Below are 5,976 nucleotides of genomic sequence, written 5' to 3' on the forward strand. Positions count from 1 at the left end.
AAAGGATCATTTTCAGAATCCAATCCCCAAACTTCAACAAGCTCCAATTTACTCTTTCTCTAGCTATATACCAGCTCGGTTATACTGCGAGATCAGCCAGGCATGAAAATGCTTTAAAAAAAAAACTAAAAAAGAAAAAAGAGCAAGTTTATAGACCAAGGATGACGAAAACAAGATCGAAAGTATTTTCCATGTTTCTCTAATTTATACATTCACGAAATAGCTGGATAAATATTCTGGATTAAACATGCATCTTTTTTATTTGCGCTTTTAATATGCTTGACGGGGTTTTTCAAGAAGGGTAACACGTTAAGACAAATCTGATCACCTCAATTTCCTAACTACACTAAAACAGTCAATACATTACGTTAATACACCTTTCTTTTTAAACAAGATCTCAACAGATTTACAGATTTGTAGTTCAATAGTTGAACTGAAACAAGCTGCAGTACCATTTCTTTGTGTGTTAAGATATATCAATGCTAAAATCTTTTTTATATTAAGTGTCATTATTGCATATTTCAATTTTAATTTTAATCTCCCCTACTGTCCGGATAAAACAAGGAAAAAAAAAAAACCCTACAATCCACACAGACTGCACTCTTTTAACAATACACAACAGGCCCCTGTGCCGTTCTATACATTGATTTCTGTTCAAACAAGAATTATACACAAGCCATTACAGAACAGAATGAAACGATATTCACTGAAATATTCATATTCATATATATATATATATATATATATATATATATATATATATATATATATATATATATATATATATATAAGTCACTTTTTAATTGTTTTTTACATTTTAATTATTTATATTAAAACAAAAGTTACACTGTTAAGATTCAAAAGCTGCTTATAAAATAAAATGAAACAATTTGCTTTCACATGACGATGTTTTATTGTAACCCGGGTCTGCGCTTTTGGAACGCGAAGCAGAAACCCTGAGCAACACCCAGGTATATGCTTCAGTCTGTGTGCTATAGACGCGTGTATACGTTGTTACAGGTTCTCTTTACAAACGCACTACAATAGAGCATCGTGCCATTATGAGTACATATATTTAGAATAATGGTGCCGCTGATAAGATAGCAGCCCGGCATGTGATTCAATTCTAAAACAACGGGTTTTGACTGTGTTTTTCACTTGTGAACTCTTACAAACAGAGAATATTGCATTACCCTGTGACAGAAACTTCTAGGAGGCACTTAGACTTCAATCCAATAGCAACAACCCAAATGTGTTCTATGGTCACAAAATAAATAAATAATTTAAAATAAAAAAAAAACATACAGCTGCTGTATAATTTAAAGACACACTTTGATTAATTTAGTCAGGCACTGTGATTAACCCTAGAAAATAAATGGCACTTTTATTATTTCCAGCAGGGCCCCGGCTCTCTTTGTTTAAAATCGACTAATTACTGCATAAATTATAAAAAAGGCTTTTTTTCCACTACATATTTTCAATTTAATAGTTACAAGAAAAACCAGAAGGGTTTGCCTGCTGAAGCAAACCGTGGGTTACCGGTAAACGTTGAATAATTATTATACCATTAGGCGTGTGTTTAAATTTGTATTCCAAATTAGGAGCCCGCGTTCGTAATCCGTGCGGTAAACAGGCTTCTCTGGGGCGGGCTGATAAAGCCTCTGTTTGTTTCCATTGCACACACTGGAGTTTCAGTGTCAAGGGAAGACAGTATATACAGCGTAAACATGATTTAATCAAGATACAAAAAATATATACAGTTTGCATAGTTTACATTTAAAACTTTAAACAAACCAAAATGTGTCGGTTATCCATGTGTTATGATTAAGAGTGTATTTAATTCAGTATAACCGTTTATATTACAAAAACATGACAGTGCTTTAAATCGGAGAATTACCTCGCAAATAGAGGGTTACAGTAGAGGAGACATGTATCAAGCCTTAGTTGCGTCATCTTGTGGTTTTAGTGTCGAACTGCACCACAGCTCAGTTAAATGGCTTGTCAGTGATTTGTATGCTTAATTTTTGAACCCTTCTCAGCTGGTCATTTCCCCAGTAAACCATTATGACAACAATAACTCACTTGTTTGTTCTGGAGGAAAAAACGAATTGGAAAATCTTTGATGTAACCACGCATTAGACTGCCTGTTTTCATAATTAGCCTCAATGAATGTATTTAACTTTGCTTTGTCAGCCGAATCACAAAAAAGGCCACACTTTATACACAGATATACTTTGTTTTATTAATCTGATATTGGCAAGTTCTGGTTACTTCACAATAATACGCGTCGGTCGCATAACATGCAAAGTAAACTTTACATCAATTAATAATTAACTAATGTGAAACAGCCGTGGAAATGATACCGTAGGCCCTGCTTCATTGATTAAGTGTGACTCCATTCATTCACTACACGTGGTTACAGTATAAGGATTATGCTTTAGGTTTCATGATACAATTCTGAAGATTCAGACTAGAAACAAAACAATCTTTGATTTTATGGTTTTATGGGTCCACTAGACCGTAATTAACCCCTATTCATTACGGAAGAGCATACTGCGTCAGGGTGCAGTGTGTGTGTGTGTGTGTGTGTGTGTGTGTGTGTGTGTGTGTGTGTGTGTGTGTGTGTGTGTGTGTGTGTGTGTGTGTGTGTGTGTGTGTGTGTGTGTGTGTGTGTGTGTGTGTGTGTGTGTGTGTGTGTGTGTGTGTGTGTGTGTGTGTGTGTGTGTGTGTGTGTGTGTGTGTGTGTGTGTGTGTGTGTGTGTGTGTGTGTGTGTGTGTGTGTGTGTGTGTGTGTGTGTGTGTGTGTGTGTGCGTGTGTGTGTGTGTGTGTGTGTGTGTGTGTGTGTGTGTGTGTGTGTGTGTGTGTGTGTGTGTGTGTGTGTGTGTGTGTGTGTGTGTGTGTGTGTGTGTGTGTGTGTGTGTGTGTCTACATATATATATATATATATATATATATATATATATATATTACAATAAACCAGGCTTCCAAACGATTAACTGCTATCTTTAAGCGGTCCAGTTCATGCATACGCCATGCCTAATGATAATAGTGACTTCTTAAATCCCGGCTCCAGTGTGTGAGGTTTTGATCTGTCAAAAATAAAAACAATTACACTTTAAACTTTTTTTAACATAGCATTCCCCTATAACACTGTGACAACAGGATTTCCTTTTCTATAGCTTCTCCAGCTGATTTTTTTAAACGTTACTCAACAGTGCAGTGGTGTGAAACAGCAATGCAAACATTTCAATATCGGAGAAATCTGTGCGCATTCTGACCTTCGGTTAAACGAGTAGATTTTGCACTCGCCGGGATTCAGTCGGTTATAATATAATATTTCTCTGTCTGCATTTTGATTGTGCGATCGATATATAATGTTTTCTTTTTAAATATTATTTTTAGTACTTCAGATTTAATTAAATAAACGGGCTACATAAAAAAAAAACAAAAAAAAACAAAAAAAAAACCCTGTACATACAGTCTACATTCTTCACGCTTCATTGCGTTTCGTTAGATTTCTCTTCCTGCAGTCGACTCCGTGTGCTGTGTTTTTATTGTTACTGGGGTTAATGACAGTGTTACTGTAGCACTGTAAACGAAGCGCTTTGCGTGTTGGGTCCGCGTCTGTCGATTGAAATGTTATTTGGTCTCTTCTACCTGAAAGAAGCCTCTCGGCGTTCTATATTCCACCATATAGTTCTATCGGAGTAACGCGTGTTGTGTTTAGCTTCCATGTACATCAATTCTCCTACACGAAACACCACAGGGTTCTATATAACCGGTTCTAATAGAACCATATGATCCAACAGAAATCAAAGGCTTACACTGGATTAAGGGTTCCAATCCTATAAGGGTACCACTGAAAGTATTAACTTTTTTTTCACCCAGTGTGATTGTGGTTCTGGGATAAGTCTTTACTCAATTTATTAGCTATGTATCAAGAAATTCTCAATGGCAACTATTTCATGCAAGGGAATGTTCTTAGCATGTCCCCTGCTTTGCCTGTATCACTTCCTATTTGCTGAAGGCATACTCCCATCACTCTTAGGAGACACAGCGACTGCTTGTTGCTTGCAAAGGCTGCTGGGAGCAGACTGTTTTGTCTTCAAGTGGCACAATTCTTCTCTGGCCTGTTCTGGAGCAAAGCAGAAACTGTCAAGATGGCAACAGCATGTCAACTTCAGCGATGGCTTTCTGAATGAGACTAGCTTTGAGACAGAGTATAGCTTTGCTACCACCACAAACCCACACCTTGATAAAAAGCAGATTATGCTTTAGTCAGTTTTCCATCACTGCTCCTCAGTCAATCTGAGTTTGAACGACGTCATTCACTAATCTGAAACACACTGATAAGAGCAGGTGTTACCAGGCGTTCCAATGCCCTTCCACCTGATTATTATTCTTGTTAGTATGACTCTGCCGGCACTGAGCAGCTTCTGAAGAGAATAAAAAGGCGAGCGCTTGGATGATCTGCTGAGCAACATTAATGAGCAGTTATTAAAAGAAAGAGAACATAATAAGAGTGTGAAGCAGTCAATTTATTCACTTTGTTCCCACATGTTCAAAATGACAAATAACGAACAGAACAACAATGGGGAAAGACTTCCATGCCATGATCAACTATAATTTCCAACCCCAATGTGTTATAGTAAAAACAAAAGCCACTAATTTTACTTGACTGACTCATTCATTTACAGTTATGTAAAAAGAATAATTGATATGTTAATATTTAGCCAGAAGACTACCTTTTCTTTAAAGATAAAAAAAGGGGGGGGGGGGGGGGGGGTGGAATTGGTATGATGCCACCCTGTGTCTGAATGGGACCTGCGGTGTAAACTGCCCCCTCCCCCCTGTATGAACAGGGAGGGAGGGAGGGGGGTGGTGGTAATTTCAAAAGTGTGCCTGCATAGAATTTAAAAATAACAAGTCCCAGCTTACTGTATATTAATTATCTTCATTAAAGCGTATTGTTACACGGTTTGATTCCCTTAATTTCCCTGTCACATACAGCACAGCCCAATCTTCACAAGCACTATAATAACACAATACTTCATGTGTTTTAAGAAAAGTCCAAAGAGCAGGTGAAAAACGATCTTTGCCAAATCATTACTTTGAATGAAGCTGACAGACGTTGTAAGAATTCTCAGCTGAGACAGACTCCACAAGCAATCCCTGCCATGCTTGCTTTCCTCAGCTGAAGCAGTGGTCTTGCATGACATTAATATATGAGGGCTGTTTTGTGCATCAGCTCCTTCTTTTCTGTGCTGATATTCTTTGAGATATTCTTGGGCTGCCATTCAGAGACTGCTATGCGGTTATAAATGTGCATAATAAGTACAAAATACATGAAGTAATAATTCAACGATTCCCTTATCGAGATCATCAGACTAATGTATGCAAATTAACCCTTATTAGCACTTGGAGTTTTGTGTCTGCTTATCAAAATGTGCTTTTTCATGAGAACGGAAGAAGTCCATGTATTTAGCTGGTACAGTATTAATAATGCTCATAAATACAGGCATGCAAATTAAAGTTGATTACAATAAATTAAGTACTTTCGTGTTGTTTTGACCTTGTCTGTAATTTATGTAAATGTTTTAAGATGTGGGGCTATTTTCGAGCAAGTCTGAACAAAGCCTTTTTGGTACAGCGACAGATCAGTGTTGAGGCTAGTCAGGGTACGTGTGGAGCCACCCTGTCTCTTTTCATGATCTCCTTGAGTCCTTCTCAGCCATGAGAACTATTCTCACCCTACCTCTCCACAAAGCCCACTTAACACTCAGTCAAGATGTTTGTGCACCTATTACCAGGTATTAAAAAATACAAAAACACCACAACTGGACTGAAGGCTTTTCTTGGGTGACACTTTCCATTAAGTGTCTCTCACTACTGTGTATTTAAATAGATAGCTACTTAGTAAATACATGTTATACATCATTGCAATGTTATTATGCATAGTTACAATGTACTTAATG

The sequence above is a fragment of the Polyodon spathula genome, chromosome 30 (assembly GCF_017654505.1).
Source record: "Polyodon spathula isolate WHYD16114869_AA chromosome 30, ASM1765450v1, whole genome shotgun sequence".
Classification (NCBI taxonomy): Eukaryota; Metazoa; Chordata; class Actinopteri; order Acipenseriformes; family Polyodontidae; genus Polyodon; species Polyodon spathula.